Source organism: Tenrec ecaudatus, chromosome 10 (genome assembly GCF_050624435.1).
Source record: "Tenrec ecaudatus isolate mTenEca1 chromosome 10, mTenEca1.hap1, whole genome shotgun sequence".
NCBI classification, from domain to species: domain Eukaryota; kingdom Metazoa; phylum Chordata; class Mammalia; order Afrosoricida; family Tenrecidae; genus Tenrec; species Tenrec ecaudatus.
Window position 1 is genome coordinate 48,831,346 of NC_134539.1, and position 18,679 is coordinate 48,850,024.

Here is an 18,679-nt window from a genome sequence, read left to right on the forward strand (position 1 = left end):
AAACTGAGGCCGTCATACCTTCAACCTCCTAACATAACTACAATAGGCTCTACCCTCCAGACACCACCTCCTCTACTGTCCTTTTCCACACTCTACGTACCACAAGGCCCAGCAGTGAGTTGGGCGCTCTACTTACACCCCTGTGCCATGTATGAACTATTACGCCTATACTTGCAAGTAAAATTCTTTCCTTTGTTAAGTTTCAGGCCACAGCTTTCCTCATGACTCTGATTTCCATCTCTCTGGTTCCTCCCACACATCATTTATGGCCCTCCAGCTCCACAACAATCTTGTGTGACTGCAGCATCCAAGTGGATGAACCACACACTAGACATGAATTGCACAGACTTAAGAGATTTATTTCTTTTCTTTTTTGTGTGTTTCATATATTTTTTATTTCTTCAAATTTATTTATTTATTAGGAGTGATTGAAATAAAACCTGGAATTGAGTCCCATCATCATCACGATCATCGTGGAAATGACTTTAAGAGAAAACTGGTCGGATGAATATTATTGCTTCCCATTTTCAACCAGTAGGTAGTTGCCATTGATCTAGACAGCCAACCGTCTGCCAAGAATGCTTGAGACATGTTACATAATACAACATGCCCATTCACGGAGGAAACCCACTAGGAAATAACTTATGTATAATTCTTGATTTCGTCGTACAAAACCAGCACAAAGGCACCACCCATGCCTCTGAGCACATTGGACCAGGCGCCCTTGAAGAACGCTTTGCTCCCTTCATCCCCACCGATCTTCCTCCAGCAGTCCGGCGGGTCGGTGTACATGATATCAGTCCTTTGCGCCCCGACTACATCCTCATTCGGCGACAAACTGTGTCAAATGGGTAGGAAGTCACCCAGCCACGGCTGTGACGGACCGTGCAATCATCCAGCTGACCAAGATGTGGGTGTTCTTGGGATCCGGAAGCATTCCCTTTGCGGTATCAGCCCGGTAGATGATCATCCCCTGCACAGACACATGGAAGCCCTGGTACAGGCCCCTAATCACATCAGACTTGGTGATTTTAACCAAGCAGTCACCAAGGCCTTTGAACTCCCGTTCGGCGCCGGTGTTGCCCACATCAGCTGCAAAAGGGTACACAAAGCACAAAGATGTGGGCCCGGCGGCACCGCCAAATGCCAGGTTCCCTGCAAAGTAGTGCCAGACTGGGTCCTCTTATCCACACCACCCAGGAAAATCTGCTTGTATTTATCTTTGAAGGCCAAGTTGAGAGCCTGAGCAGGGAAGTATAGAATGACACTGTCCAGGTTACCACGCCAGAAGGACAGGACTCCCTGCTCCTTGGGGGTAGGAACCATGCAGTCAAAGATGCCCTTGTACTGCTTATCTGCGGTGATTTGTTTGCTGGCGTGCTGCACCTGCAGCATCTTGACCCATTCGATGGGCGCTACCACCGTCTTGGAGATGGCCTTAGCCGGTCCACCTGCCAAGAAGTCCTTGGCAAAGGACACAGCAGCATCTGTCATGTTGGAAGAGAATGAGGCGACAGGCGACCATTTAGTCAGCTTTGACTCCAGGGCTCTGGGGGAGATTTATTTCTTATTACATTTTCCCTCCTGTGAAGTATGATGTGAGGCCTTATTATGAGAGTTAGGAAGTAGGACACAGATGAAGTTTAAAGAAAATGGAAAAAATTTGAAAGTTTCAGAAAACAATTCCTTAAACTTCTCAATTTCATGACTTCCAGGTAACTTTAGCCACTTGCATGGATAGATAAATCTTCTAACTCCTCAACTGGCTTGAGAATTTTAAACATAATTAAAAATTAAAAACAATTAAAGTAAAAAACTACCCTCTAGATTCAACCTTACTCTTCTTACTCTTCATTTCTTCTAAACTAATGTTTCCCAAAGTGGAAATAAAACGATCCCTAGGGGGAGTGGGAAGGGGTGGGGTGGTCACTACACTGATCCAGGGAAGTTGATGAAGCATTGGAAGCACTCACTTGTCTATGCCAAGGAATTTAGAAGGCAGCCATTTGGACAACTGACTTGAAAAAAAAAACCCATATTTCTCCAAGGAGAGGTGACCAAATCATGTGCATATTGTCGAGCAATATAATTAATATCACATACAAGTAAAATTTTGCTGAAGATCATCCAACAATAGTCGCAGCAATATATTGATAGGGCTACCAGAATTCAGGTGGATTCAGAAGAGGATATGAAATAAGGGATATCACAGCAGGTACCAGATGGATCTTGGCAGAAAGAAGAGAATACCAGAAAGATGTTTACGTGTGTTTTATTGACTAGGCAAAGGAATTTGCCTAGTGTAGGCCCTAACAAATTCTGGCTAACCTTGAGAAGAATGGGAATTCTAGAACACTTCATAGGGTTCTCACAGAGCCTGCACTTTGATCAAGAAGCCATTGTATGAACAAAACAAGGAAATACTGGATGTTTTAAAATCAAGAAAGGTGTACATCAGAGTTGTATGCTCTCACTATACTTATTCAATCTGTATACGGAATAAATAATCACAGAATCTGGGTTATATGAAGAAGAATGTGGTATCGGGACTGGAGGAAGGCTTATTAACCACCTGTGATATGCAGATCACATAACCTTGCTTGCTGACAGTACGGAGGACTTGAAGCACTTGCTGATGAACATCAAGGATTCCAGCCTTCAATATGCATTACAGCTCAATGTCAAGAAAACAAAAATCCTCACAACTGGAAATGGAGCAAAGGTTGCAAAGATTTTATCTTGCTTGGATCCACAATCAGTGCTGATGGAAGGAGCAGTCAAGAGATCAAATGATGCATCTGGGATGTAAGGAGGTTGCCTTGTGGACTAAGGTGTGCCTGACCCATGCCAGGGTATTTTCAGTTGTCTCATATGCATGCGAAAGTTGGACATTGAATAAGGAGGGACATTGAATAAGGAGGGCCAAAGAAGAATGGATGCATTTGAATTATGGTGCTGGCAGAGAATATTGAAACTACCATGGACCGCCAAAAGAACAAACAAATCTCTCTTGGAAGAAGCACAGAATGTTCCTTAGAGGTAAAGATGGTGAGATCTCAAAGATCTTACATACTTTGGACAACTTATCAGGAGAGACTCATCCCTGGAGAAAAATATTATGCTAGGTAAAGTGCGGGGCAGCAGGAGAGAGGAAGACCGTCAGCACGATGAACTGACACAGTGGCTGTGACGATGGATTCAAAGATAGCAACAACGGTGAGGATGGCGCAGGCACAGGTGGTGTTGCAATCTGTTGCGCATATGGTTGCTATGCGTTGGAACTGTATCCTGGATGATGGGCTACAGTACAAAAGTTTTTCATTGCCGGGGGGTGCTGAGGACATAGACATAGAAGGTTTGGAACTTATGTTTTAAACCTGTTGTGTTGTCTTTACAAGATCTCCCAGCTTTATAGCTGAGCAGGAAATCAAAATCAGTCTCACGCTGAGTCCTTCTGAAGGATTATTCTATTGTGCATCACTGAGGAACCACTGCAGGACAATGTGAGCCCTATTTATTCAAAGAAAAGACCCCTGTAGCTCTTTGAGAAATTGAATTTAACTATTTCTCTGGGACTCAAGTACATCACTCTGTAACTACTTCAACTTCCCCTTTTGAGTCTCACCTCCTAGCAGAACATAAGCTTCATGTGGAACAAGGAAAGGTAGCAGTGAATGATGTTGCTGAACTCTTGGGTAGAGCGCCCTTGGCATTTATTTTAAACTACCCCTCACAGGTTTATCATATTTCAAATTCCTCCTAATAAAGTTAAACTTTATCTTTCTGGTGGATAATTGCCTTTTTAGCAGAATTACTTCGCTGCATATTTTAAAATTCTATCTTGTTTTGAACTCCTGTAATCAGTACAGTCTTTTTTTCATGATAACACATGTGAGTTTAAAATATCATTGCAAAGTGCACTTGCACTTTCATCAGCGACATGACGATCTCCTTGAACGAACAGGATGGCATTCATCAATGTGTCTGAATATCTACTGGGTAGCTCTGCCAAATGGTCATCTGTCTTCTCTTTGAATCTTGGGTCATTATGCAGAGCTCAGAGAGATGAAAACCCTGAAGTTAAAAGAGAGACTAAAATTACAAGCTTCGAAAGGTCTTTTAAGGTCACTTGCTCTTTTTTAAGCTGTAGGCTATAAAAGTCATCCCAAGAGATGAACATTTATCATCTATCTCCTCCCTTTCTTCTTTTCTCTCCTCTTTGTCCTTTTCCTTTTTCCATAAACATTTACTGAGCATCCGCAATGTGCCAAGTCTATGTTAAGCACTGAAAATATAATGAGGTACAACAATACGTTTCTGCAGTTAGTACCAAGACAAGTAGACAAAAAGAGATCATGTATGACTGCATCTAAGAGTCCCAGCATGGCATCTATGCTCCTCAACTCACCTGAGTGCTCAAGAAATCTTTCTAGAGAAATTTTGCCTGAACTCATGATTTAAAAGAAGAGTAGCAGTTAGCTAAACAGTTAAGGGAGAAGGGGCATTCCCAACAGAGAGAGATCATGGGCAATCACACGGAAAAGTGAGAGAGCATGGTGAAATGGTAAATAGATGCTGTAGTGGGAATACACTGTGTGAATGTGGATTTAGGGGAGTACTCGTCACCCATTCTGATGGTGGCATTTCAGAAAAATAAAATTAGCTCTAACTTTAAACTTTTGATTTAGTAGTATGCCTAATGAACTCAGAATAATAAAATCTGATTCTGTCATTTAATCAGAAGTGCCTTATTACCAAATGTAGAACCAGACTCATCTATTCAACTTTCTTTAGTAGTTACTTCACTATCTTCTGATAGAGATGGCTACTAATGGAAATAATTAATAGAAATAAATAAAAATAATTCTTAATTATTCTCTGTTCATTTTCATGGCCTTTCATTTAAATCAGATGGATGTTAATTTTATTTTTCTTCTTTTTAAAATATCATTTTATTGGGGGCTCTTTCAGTTCTTATCACAATCCATCCATTCATCCATTGTGTCAAGCACATTTGTACATATGTTGCCATCATCATTTTCAAAGCATTTTCTATTTGAGCCCTTGTTATCAGCTCATTTCCCCTCTCCCCCACCCTACCTCCCTCAAAATTTATAGATTTATAATTACCCTCCCCCATGTTTCACACCGACTGATGTGTCTCCATTCACCCACTTTTCTGTTGTCCATCCCCTTAGGGAGGGGTTATATGTAGATCATTGTGATTGATTCCCCCTTTCTAGCCCCACCTTACCCTTACCCAACCCCCAACCCCCAATTCACTATTCTCATTATTGGTCCTGAGTGGTTTATCTGTCCTTGATTCCCTGTATTGCAAGCTCTTATCTGTTCTCAGGTACATGCTCTGGTCTAGTCAGATTTGTAAGGTAGAATTGGGGTCATGATAGTGGGGGGAGAAAGCGTTAAAGAACTGGAGGAAAGTTGTATGTTTCTTTGGTGCTATACTGCACCCTGACTGGCTTGTCTCCTCCCCACGACCCTTCTGTAAGGGGATGTCCAATGGACTTTAGGTCTTCATTCCACACCGCCACTCATTCACATTGATAAGATTTTTTGTTCTGGGTCTTTGATGTCTGATACCTGATCCCATCAACACCTCGTGATCGCACAGGCTGGTGTGCTTATTCCATGTGGGCTTTGTGCTTCTCAGCTAGATGGCCGCTTGTCTACCTTCAAACCTTTAAGACCCAAGATGCTATAGCTTTTGATAGCTGGGCACCATCAGCTTTCTTCACCATATTTGCTTATGCACACATTTTGTCTTCAGCAATCATGTTGGGAAGGTGAGCACCACAGAATGCCTGTTCACCTATTCTTAAGTCTGCATATTCTTCAGATACCTAAATATCTACCAACACCACAACAAACAGTTGTTAAATGAAGTAATTTCTACTTCATGGGGATGTCATGTATTTCAGATTCGACCTGAACTCCACAGGGTTTTCAGTGGCTGTGACTTTTCAGATAGTGACCACCAGATCTTTCTTATGAGGTACCTCTGGATAGATTTTAACAACTAGCTTTTCAGTTAACCAAGCACTTAGCCGTTTGCACTATCCAGGAACTCATAAATATTGGGTAAAAGAAAAAAGTTACCTACAACAAAGCAGTGAAACATTTTAGAACAGAGGTTCACAACATGTGGGTTGAGACCCCTTTGCAGGTCAAATGACTATTTCACAGGGATCGCACGATTCATAACAGTGGCAAAATTATAGTTATGGAGTAACAATGAAAATAACTTATGGTTGGTAGTCATCACAGTCTGAGGAACTGCATTAAAAGTTCACAGCATTAGGAAGGTTGAGAACCACTGCTGTAGAAGGACAATGCCACTGAACAAGGTCACAAAAAATGAGTTTAGTGGTAATTTTAGCTACTATAAAATTTCTTCTTATTCTTTTCAGATCTTACCAGCAAGGGTAGAAGTGACACTGAGGATGTAACATGCAGTTCCAAAGACATTTTGACAGTTCAAAGTCTGGGTGAACCAGAATGCAGTGAAAGAGATAGAACTTATTAATAAATTTTTAATATTTCCAGTGATTGCCTATGTTTACCTGTGATTTGTATTATAAAACTACAATATATTCTTATATACAATCAACTGTAAAGCAGCTTTCATGTTTACAATTTGATTATTATAATAAAACTTGTCATTTCTTTTTCTCTTATTGATTCATTATATTTATTACTATCATTAAATCAGAATCCTGCAAACATCAAAAGGGAACATCATATATAGTCACAAAGATTTAGGAAAGGGAGTGAAGGATATATTAAAAATAGAAAGGGAGTGAAGTAATATTAAAAATAGAAATCTTCAAAAAATATAGAAATCTTATATTATTATTGCTTGATAAGTTTGAATATTTTTACCTCAGTACTAACAGTTTGGCTAACCTTTGTTACACTTGTTTCAAATGTATCCTTTCAGTCCCCTACAATAATCCATCATTCTCTGAGCCCTCGTTATTGTCAGTGTTGGCATACTGCTAAATCCTGAATCCCAGCATCATTTCCTGTTATAGTAAATACCAAACTGTATTCCTCTGAATTGTGTTGATGATACAGTTATTAGTGATGTTTATACTTTTATTTTGTTGGTCATCTCTTTAGAACTTTACTAATTTATTCATGATAGTGGTATAACTATACTGGCTACTTAGGTATAAGTGAGGATTGTTTTCCAAGTGCATCCTATGACTATATAACTCTAGTTCTAGGTCAACTGGAGTTCAGACTCATTAAAGTGAATAATTACTTTTCGTTAATACTATTTACTTACAATTAGAATGTGAATAAAAATCATGCTATTTCATAAAACGCCTAAAATATTATCTCACCTACAATAAGATCATTACATTTTACCCGGATAGCATTGAAAAAATCACCACTATCAGAGCAGAGACAGCAGGTAAATAAGACTGCATGTAATTCCTTATGTAGCTGAGAATTTTTTAAAGTTTCAAATTTCTCTTCCAACATCAATTGTTTTGAAGATTTCTAAATACATTTTATTCAATGGTTAGATATCATGATTTTTTAAACTTTAATTTTGAACAAGTTGTATATTTCAGGAAAGTTACAAATGTCATTAACTCCTCTACACATAACAAGCCAACATTCATTACATACAAGACTTCAGAGTTTTCCATTTTCTCCCATTCATAAAATGTAAGTAAAGATAATATTTGTAAGATGCAGTTCAGAAAAAGCAGTCTTTAATGAAATTTCATCTAATAAAGGAAATTTTCAAGATATCTACTATATAAATAAGAGAACAATATCTAGAGTAAGCAACCGGAGGGAATATATGAACATGCATACTTTATATAAAGAAGATCTTGAGAAGAATACAAGAAAGCTAGAACATTGATTGCATAAACTGGGAGCATGAGAACCCTTTCAGTATTTCAAATGTGAATGTTCACCACTAAAAACGAGCCTCTTGAAAATTGCTAAAGACCCTGCATAGCAGGCGCTGCAGGATAGCGCCGACGAGACACGCAACTTTCCTAGTTCCTTAGTGCTTCTTCTGCCCCACTACCATCATTCCCAGTTCTACCTTACAAATTCTACCTTACAAATCCAGCTAGACCAGAATCCAAGATACATAAACCCATCAGGATCAGTAATGAGAGTAATGATACCAAGAGGGTGGGGGAGAAAAGAGGAACCAATCACAATGATCGATCCCCCAGGGGGACAAACAACAGAAAAGTGGGTGAAGGGAGACAGCGATTGGTGTAAGACATTAAAAAAATAATAATTTATAAGTGATCAAGGGTTCCTGAGGGAGAGAAGGTGTGGGAGGGAGGGAGGGAAAAAATGAGAAGCTGATATCAAGGGCCCAAGTAGTAAGGATATGTTTTGAAAATGATGATGGCAATATATATGCAAATGTGCTTGACACAATGGATGGATGGATGGATTGTGCTAAGAGCTGTATGAGCCCCCAATAAAATGATAAAAAATAAAATATCCTGGCATAGGAAAAAAAATCTTCTTAGGACAGTGGCACCAGACACTTGCCAATGATATTGCCTCTATTAAACGCTCAGTGCCATAAAAGGTATGATAGTAGTTAAGAACACTGAAGTAGAGTCAGACTTTATGACTCTATCAATTACTAGCTATCATCTCCTTATAATTGATATTGTAGAACTAAATTATTGTATGAATAGTCTAGCTTGATGATGAGTTGAAATGACATAGCTAATAGGCCAGCTTTTTTTTTTTTTTTTTTTGGGGGGGGGGACTCTCTGGAAGAGTGGGATACAGCTTTGACTGTTATACTACGTAGCATACATGGAATGGAATGTTTTTAAAGCTGTAGAGTCTGCAGTCCCTGAAATAAAACCACCCCATTTGTTGTTTCCTAAGCCAGTTACAAAACTAGCACTATAATCAGTGTAGTTCCCTTCTTCCCATTTAAACCTGGAGCTTAACATGTCCTGAGTGAAACATGGTCAGGAAAATCCACACTTCTCCACGAGGAGAAAACTATGGGAGCTTTGTGAGGAGTGTTGAGTTCTTGGTTGAGCTGGCTAATCTGCTAGAGAAGAAGCTACTGAATCAAGGCCCTGGAACTCATCACTGGTTGCTCAGGCTTGAATTAATGACCTTTGGAGGCTGTCACAAAGATGGAGGATGTCCTTCTTTTCTTTGCCTTAAGTTGTTAGCCAGGACGTCCAGTATGATGTTAAATAGGAGTGGGGACAGGGGGCATATATGTCTGGTTCCCTTTTTCAGTGAGATTGTATTTCTTTTCTTCATTGACTACCACGTTGGCTGTTGGTCTTTCATATATAGCTTGTTTAATATTGAGGAATTTTCCTACCATTCCTATCTCTTCAGTGTCTTAAATAGGAATGAGTGTTGGCTGTTGTTGAACGCTTTTTCCACCTCTACCAATGTTATCATGTGGTTCTTATAATTTTTCATGTCAATGTGGCAAACAATACTAATGGTCTTTCATATATTGAAAGCTGATGGTGCCCGGCTATCAAAAGATATAGCATCTGGGGTCTTAAAGGCTTCAAGGTAAACAAGCAGCCACCTAGCGCAGAAGCAACAAAGCCCACATGGAAGAAGCACACCAGCCTGTGCGGTCACAAGGTGTTGAAGGGATCAGGTATCAGGCATCATCCGAACAAAAAGTTTTATCATAGTGAATGAGTGGGGGAGTGTGGAGTGGAGACCCAAAGTCTATTTGTAGGCCACTGGAGATCCCCTTGCAGAGGGGTCTTGGAAAGGAGATGAGCCAGTCAGGGTGTGATGTAGCAACCATGAAATATACAACTTTTCTCTAGTTCCTAAATGCTTCCTCCTCCCCCACTATCATGATCCCAATTCTACCTTACAAGTCTGGATAGACAAGAGGATGTATACTGGTACAGATATACTTGGAAACACAGGGAATCTAGGACAAATGATCCCTTCAGGACCAGTGGTGAGAGTGGCGATACTGGGAACATAGAGGGAGGGTGGGTTGGAAAGGGGGAACTGATTACAAGGATCTACATGTGACCTCCTCCCTCGAGGATGGATAACAGAAAAGTGGTGAAGGGAGATGTTGAACAGGTCAAGATATGACAAAATAATAATTTATAAATTATCAAGGGTTCATGAGGGAGGGGAAGCAGGGAGGGAAGGGGGAAATGAGGACCTGATGCCAGGGACTTAAGTGGAGAGCAAATGTTTTGAGAATGATAAGGGCAATGAATGTACAAGTGTGCTTTACACAGTTGATGTATGTATGGATTGTGATAAGAGTTGTATGAGCCCCTAATAAAATGATTTTTTTTAAAGAAATACCTGCAGCTAACCTCACTGGGAGTCTGGGGTGGGGTCAAGCTATTGCTTTATCCTCCAGTGGTTGCATTCTTAACGTAGTCAACCAGTGTTCTATTATTTGGAGAGTGAATTGGATAGTCCCCTCAGGGGACACTGGGTGTGTGGTTGTATGCCTGCGAGGATGGCGCTTCACCACCTAATCTCCAAGGTAGCCATGGTGGTGTGACCCACACCACCTCAGACAGTGTATGGTGGTGCCTGCTGCAACAGGATTGCTGCAGAAGGTGGGTGGGTATACCCGCCTTGATGTAGAGCACCATGAATGGCAGGCAAAATTACCCTAGTTGGAGAGATCACTGTCGAGGTTGAGCGGAGGCTCCCACCACAGTGTGAAGAACCACAAAGGGCACAGGCGTTCCCCCAGCCACATGTAGGGCCTTGGGGATCAGGCGGGAGTTTCCCCAGTCCTTTGAAGGGGAGATTCCCCTAGCCATCTGGGGCTCAGTGGAAGGAAGGTAGGATTTTCTCCAGTAGAGTGTAAGGCCACTGCATGCAGGTGGGAGCACCCCCAGCTAGAGCAGAGGGGAGTGACCTGGAGGCCAGCAGTGGTGTTGAAGAAAAAAGGAAGGGGGAAAACAGACTGTAAGGTAGCAAAGTGGCGCCAGAAACCAAATCAGTTGAATTTGAGCAAACAGGCTTTATTGGGAAGAAAAACCCAGCCTGGGCAAAGTCCCATGGTCCACAGTGTCCAGGCTGAGCAAGTTGTACCCCAGGCTACAGGGGTGGTGCTTATATAGTCAGGGAACATGTGACTGGACTGTCTTGAGTAAGGTGACCAGATTTTCACATTGGTAAAGTGGGATACCAGCGGGACAACATTGATAAAACTCATATCCTGGTGAAATAGCCACATGACAGCCTAAAACCATATACCCTAGCTTGTCGTGCATTCTTTCAAAAACTCGGGACTTTTTAAAAATGACTCGGGAAGCGGGAATAATTGTTAAAAATCGGGACTGTCCCGCCAAAAGCGGGATGTCTGGTCACCTTAGTCTTGAGTCCATATAAGGTGAAGTAGTCAGGAATTGGGAGATACAGGTATGTCTGGGTTTCTGTAATTTAATATGTCCTCGTGGTTCCAAGTATATTCATGCCAGGTGTAGAGCGGCGGGCTGAGAACAAAGAAGATACTAAGCCAAACGGGCTGTAAGTAAAAGAAAGAAAAAAAATTGCAAATCTGCTTTACATTAGCCAGCTCTGGTTGCTAGTTGTTTCAGCCAGCTCTGGTCAGCTCTCCACGGTTCTGTAAGTTTCAGATTCACTTGCCGCTTGGAGCTGGCCTGATCAGGCCAGACATCCGCAACTCTTTGGTGATAGGGGCAACGACTCTTCTGACTACTTCCTGCGGGTACTGGTATGTCGTGGGAGGGGCTTATGGGTTGGGAATGCCTGGCTCCTGTGGGAAAGGACTGTAAGGGTGCAATAACATTTGATTAACGACAATATCAGAAATTTCTTGCATTCGGTTGCGAAGAAAATGCAGCAAACAGGGCACCAGAAGTAGCAGAGTGCAGATGGTTATAAGAGAGGTTATTAAGGGAGCAACCCAACCGATAAATGGATTAGACCACCAACCTCCTTGTAAGACGCTAGGGGCCTGACCAGAGAGCTATTTTCCCAACTCATGAAGTTTGTTGATACTGGTTTCCACCAACCTGGATTCATTAACATAACAGCAACACTCCTCATTCAGGTATATAGGGGTTCCCTCTTTATCGGCTGTTAAGAGGTCTAGGGTTTTCTGTTTTGTAAGGCTACTTGGGCTAGGGATGTTAATTGGTGCTGTAAGAGATTTAAAGATAATGCAGTGTCTTTAATTGCTGCTTGCTGTTTGGAGGACCAGCTTTGTGAAGAGCTCAGAGAGTGGGATAGGGTTCCTGCCCCCATTCCTGAGCTAACTAAGGAAGAGGCTACAGCTAAACTAACCATGACAGGGAGGAACACTGCCCGTGTGTGTCTGGTGGTGCCATGGGAGGGATTTTGCAGAGCGTTTATTACAGGGACGGTGTGCATATTTAGCTGGATGGGGAAGGAGTGGAAAGTTTTGGGTTTTTTTTTGGTCAGGGTGCCATTGCACCAAAAGAATCCACCTGGGGCGGGCATTGAGGGGAAAAGTGAGGTTATTTGCAGTGTTGTTACAACTTGTTCGGGTCGGAATAACAAAATGGCCATTTTTTTAGCAGTGGATTGTAGAACAGAGGAACTTTAATTACTGGTGGAAAGGCATCTGTTTTTTCCATGTAGTTAAACAGTTGAGATAAAGGTACTGCTGCCAGAGGAGACCTATGGAGGGCAATACAAAGGAAGCAAAAGGAAAGATTAACCAGGCTGGAATTGTTAAGAAGGGCTGGCCTTTCTTGGATAACGGTGAACTAAGGAAAAGGTTTTTCCTTGGACCTCTGCTCTATAACCTGTTCTTGAAGTTTTTTTTGTTGGGCTTTCTGGATTAGCCCAGTTTGATCGGCCAGCCAGTGAGGACGTAAGCAGAATAGATATATAACTTGCGAGTGGGTTCCGAATTATCAGCCCAGGTTTTGGTAACTATGAACTGCCTTCATTGTCTGGGTGACCACATTTCTGTATTTACGGAAGGCAGCAGCAGTTTGACTGCTGATGGGGTCGTGAGCATTATGGTGTATGGGCCTTTCCACCATGTCTGGAGTCCAGGGCCAGTCGCAGGACAAGTTTTTACTAGGACCTGATTTCCTGGGGAGAGGTTAGGGATTGGGTGCCCAGAAAAGGTGTTTCCCAAGTCCACTGTTGGTCTGCGTAGGACCTGAGTAAATTGCGGAGCAAAGATAGAGTGGGTAAGTAAACTGAAAGTGGAGTTTCATTCTGAGGCAGAGAATAATTTAGGACAAATGGACAACCGTGTAGAATTTTAAACGGGCTGAGAACCCTGGGCTCCCTGGAGGAAGCCCAGAGACAGGATAAGGCAACAGTAAGGAGATCTAGCCAAGAGAGGCAGACCTTTAAGGAGAGCTTAGTTAACTGGGACTTTATAAGTCTGTTGGCATGCTCAACTTTGCCTGATGACTAGGGGCGATAAGGAATACGTATTTTCCAATCCACTTCCAGGGCAGCTGAGACCTGTTGGGACACTTCCAAAGTAAAGGCTGGGCCATTGTCAGACTGGATAGCGTATGGAAGGCCAAGCTTAGGGATTATAGATTTTAGGAGAGTTTGAGCAACAACATCTGCTATCTCCCAGCTGGTAGGGAATGCTTCAATCCACCCTGAAAAGGTATCCACCAAAGTTAATATTTAAGATGTTTAGGTTCAGGCTTGTGCGTAAAATCAGTTGCCCTGTCCTCACCAGGGAGGTGCCCATGGAATTGGTGGAGGATTTTTGGAGGCTGAATATTGCTCTGGGAGGAGAGTCTGGCCCCAGGGTGGCTACAGCGGCAAAAAGGAGATGGGCAGCGTGAGACTGCTGAGGTATTAGGGAAATGGAGGCCTTAAGGCATTGTAAAATGTCACGTCCGAGCAGCAGAACAGGACATGAGGGGATTATTAGGAATGAGTGGGAGAAAGGGTATTGGTTTAAAACACAGAGCAAGAAGGCGGTTTTGTTGGTGTTGAGGAGGTGCCATCAACCCCCATTACAGTGACCGTGGAAGGGAGACTGCGCCTGGCATATGAAGGAAGGATGGAATACGTAGCCCCGTGTCCAATAAAACAGAGGTGGACTTACCCACTACCTGGACGGTGATCCTGGGATCGATCGGCTAGGGTTATTGAGGTATCGAGTGCAGGCTCTTTTCAGTCTTTTTCAGCAAGCTCCAGAAGCTTACCAGCCGGGAAGGACCGTAGTGAGGCTCCAGCTGACCCTGGCTGTTGGGACAGCCGGGGGATGTCCGCGAGCAGACAGACTTCCAGTGCCCTTTCTGGCGGTGCACCTGGCACAGCTTTGTGGGGGGTTGGGGGTTTGGGCATTGGCAGGCCCAATGTCCATCCTTATTTTACTTAAAACAAGCCCCCAACAGGGCTGTATCCTGTTTTGTGTGAGGATCTGTCGGCCCCTGCCCTGCAGACCTCAGGGCAGCTACCAGAGCCTGAGTATGCAGCACCACTTTTTGTGGTGGTAAATACTCCAGTAACTCAGAGAGGTTTGTTGGTTTGGGGGTTTTTTTCCCTAGCCAACTGGAACGGAATTCGCCCCCTAACTATGGGCTATCGGTGAAACTGTGTTCTTTGTTCTGAGACTGGTGGGTGCCCAGTGCTCTCTGCTGTGTAAAGCCTCTGGGTATGCTCTGGAGAATACCTCTGGCTTCCTTAGCTTTGACAGCCTTGTTATGTTAATATATGCTAAAGGACAGACTTCTGCAGGTTTGCCTCAGACTTACAGAGGGCCACAGCCTGGAATTGGTAGTCTTTACCCCCCAAAAAATACATTTTCTCCTTTTTATATTGGGCTTGTGGGGCGCCCTGATTGCAGGACTGTTGTGCTGACCCCAGGGGAGCAGGACAAGCCTATTAGAGAGGTTTGGATATTTTGGTGGGGTTTTTTTGGGCCAACTGGACCTGAATTTGCCCTCCGGCTATCTGCTGCTATCCATTGTGCTACCTGAAAAAGCCATCTGACACAGGTAAACATCCCAGTGGCTCTTAGATGGCTGCAGATCTATGGCTACCCACACTGGCAGGCATGGAGCTGGGGCGAGGCCGGAAGGGGTGGCTGATGTACCAAGTTGGTTCCTGGCACGGAGGGGGAGCCACTGCAAGTGCAGGGTGGCTAGTTGCACCTAGGGAACCCTGGTGTGGGCTCTTGTGACTAGCTTCAGAGGTTCTCTTCGAGCCTGGGATTATGACCACTTTTAGACAGCAGTCTGTCACCATCGCCACTTGCTGTGGGGCTAGGGCGCTAGGAGGGTATACGGTTTATTTGGACGCGAAAACAGAATTAAAGACCCAATTAACAACATTTTTGAAGCAGGCTTTATTGAGAAGCTTGCAGGCGGGTTCAGCAACTCAAGGTATTGAGCTAGTGAAGCTGCGCCGTGAAAAAATCCTGGCGGCGTTTTTATGCCCACTGCTGGCAGGCACAGCTGGGAAGGATCAAAGCTGGGGAGGACCTGCGCACACAGGGGCTTCATAAGGGAAGAGGTCATTAATCTTATCTATATGTCAGGGACGAGTAGAGTGGAGTGAACATATCTTCAGGAAACATTCTGGCTCCAGGACGAGCTGGCTCCAGGAATTTGGGGTTGAGCAGGGGAGGGGAGATCGGTTAGGGGTTAGTTTTGAGAGCTAAGATTGAGGTGCAGGACTCAAAATGGAGTCTGTTGTGCCAAGGCCGGACAGAAGGCACGGGCCCAGCAGAGCCCACAAGCTGGCATGATGACCCAAGAGCATTTCAGTGTGTTCTCAACTTGCCTTGTGAGTGAAAATACAAAAAATTTGGGGGATCTTGGCTGGACCCTAGTACACTGATTCTGTTTTTAGCCCTTGACCTGCCAATTTTGGTCCCCCTTACCTTTTAATTTTCTGGTCTGACAGCAGGAATGGCAGGCAGGTAATTCTACCTGGATGCCATCTTGTCCCAAACCCCCGTTAATTTTATTTTTCTTAAGGAAACATGATCAGTTATACGAAATAGAACACAAACTTCAAAGAATTCCAAATCAGTTTGGATAAACCTTGGGAGATCCTGATTTTTATCCAATGTGGTACATGTGTCCTATGATTATACACCTTACATAGGGTCTGGAAGGACTCACTACTAGTCTCATTTTACATTCAGAGATGGTAAGGTCACCTGACTTTTAAACTAATATCTTTCAGTGTCTCTCTCCAATTATCACTCTTGATGTTTCTCTATCCTCTCTTTTGATCCTCTTTGTGAATCTCTCAATACCAGGCTGGCTTCTAGCAGCAAATGACCTTGAATCTTCCCCACCCGTGCAGACCTGACCAGAACTAGTAGTGAGTGACCTTGAATCTCCCACACACACCTGCGGAGCTGACCAGAGCTGGCTAATGGCCCACTTTATTCTTGACATGCCGCTCTGCACCCAGCACGAATACACTCGGAACCAGGAAGACACCTTACATTCCAGAAACACGGACATACCTGAATCTTCCAATTCCTGACTACTTTACCTTATATGGACTCAAAACAGCCTGGTCACATGTTCTCTGGCCATATAAACACCACCCCTGTAGCCTGGGGTGTGACTCCCCCAGCCCAGACATTGTGGACCGTGGGACTTCACCCAGGCTGGTTTTTCTCCCCATTAAAGCCTGTTGGCTCTAATTCGACTGATTTGGTCTCTGGCGCCTCTAGACTACCTTACATTATCCTGTTCTTTTATCATCCTATTATATTTTTTAAATGTCTTATGCCTACAAAAATCTTGAACATTAAAATTTTTCTATAGTAGTACTTGGCTTTCTAACTTTCCCCCTAAAACTCTGAGGGGGGTTTCAAAAAATCTATGGGAAAAAAATGGAACAAAAGAAAAATAGAATTTTTTCGACAAATTTTTGAAGCTCCCTCACATTTCAAGCAACACTTCAGATTATTCATGTCCATCTGTCAAATAAGTTTCCCTCATGATCTCTTATTCTCATGCTTGACAGAGCCATACCTAGAGGACTGGATTATTGTCTCTGTGCCACTCAGGGACAAGTCTCGTGTGGAAAAGACTGCCTGTCCTTGACCTTTCCCTGCTACATTTTTTACAGTAATGTGCATGAAGACATAGATGGGAAATTACCAAATCTACAAGTGACTCAAAGCCAGGAAGGATAGCTAAAACTGTATATGATATGACACAATTTTCAAAATGATCTTAATTGACTGGAATTCTCAGATAGAACCAATAAAGTGGCATTTTTAAATCAGGCAAATGTAAAGTTTGACATTTTAAAGTAAAAGAGAGGTTTCCCACTTGGGTAACATACTTGTATTAGCTTAAACTTTCAAAAACTCTCATTGCCATTGAGTCTGTACTGACAATAGTAGAGAGTAGAAATGCTTTTTGGGTTCAAAGACTGTAAGTCTTTCCAGGAACAGAAAGTGTCTCTCTTTCTCCTGAAGAGCAATTGGTGGGTTTCAATGTTGGCCTTGGGCCTAGCAGTCCAGCATCTAATCCACTACACCACCAGGGATCCTTTATATTAGCTTAACATGGATCAAAAGTAGCAGTGGGACCCATGTACAGTATATGCTCGTGTATAAGCCGAGTTTTTCAGCACAAAAAAATGTGCTGAAAAACTGGGGTTTGGCTTATACACACGTCAGTGGTACCCCAGCGAGGTGTAGCATCTCACTGCCCATCCCCCCCCACGAGGTCACGGAATGAACGCCCATTATCTCACAGGTGATTGCCATGTTTCTCTGCTGTTCATTCAAAGCCCCACTGGTTCATTCAAAGCCCCACTGACACTGCAGGGCTTTGAATGTTTGTTTACTCACATCTAACCAATCAGAGCCGTCCTATGACGTGTATTTTTGAATAAGCCTTTTAAAGACCATGTGCGAGGGATGTGGCATGAATGGATGTCATCTGGTCAAGCCCGACTAACAAAAGGAGGAAATCTCATGAAGCCTGACATAGAGTTAATAGCAAAGTGGGTTCGAGATGCATGGGAAGACATTCCAGAAGACATGGTGCGACGTGCCTTCCAGAAATGTAGTATTAGTAATGTTATGGATGGCAGTGAAGACTGCGCTTTGTATGAAAATGACAGCAGTGATGGTGATGGTGGCGAGCTCAGTGAGGACAGTGTCTATGATGACCTCACACCAGCTGAAGCTCTGCATTGGGATACGGATGATAATGAGGAATCCAGTTTTGAAGGATTTTAATTCTTTACATTTTAGCTTGGTTGCTGCTTGAGCTCAGGGAATAGTACTCTTAAGGTATCATTGTTGATACCTTGTTGTTTTTGTTGAACCTATTTTCCACTTACTGTGCTGGTTTACAAATGTTAAATGACTTGTCCTTTTATTTGTGTTTTTTATTTAAAATAAATATTTACATTACCCCACTGATGTCTCAGTTTTTAGTAATTTTATTTTCATTTGTTTTGATTATTGAAACTCACCATTAGCTTCTGCATTTTCCACCCAAGGCTTATACTTGAGTCGATCAGTTTTTCTGGTTTCCCATGTAATAATTCGGCTTATACTCAGGTCGGCTTATATTCAAGTTTATATGGTAACTTAACAACCAGTTTGTTGCGCTAACAGTGGCTTTAAATATAAAAAAACCCAATACACTGAAATGTAGTTTATTATTTACTACAGTTAATGATTAAATAGGAACAATAAAGGAGGTATAAAACTAGATTA

General features: G+C 42.7%; 1 pseudogene; it reads right to left on the reverse strand.

Annotated features, from left to right (window-relative positions):
* Window positions 1-642: 642 nt before the first annotated feature.
* On the reverse strand, window positions 643-1,494 carry LOC142457933 (ADP/ATP translocase 2 pseudogene; annotated as a pseudogene).
* Between the last annotated feature and the right edge of the window lie 17,185 nt (window positions 1,495-18,679).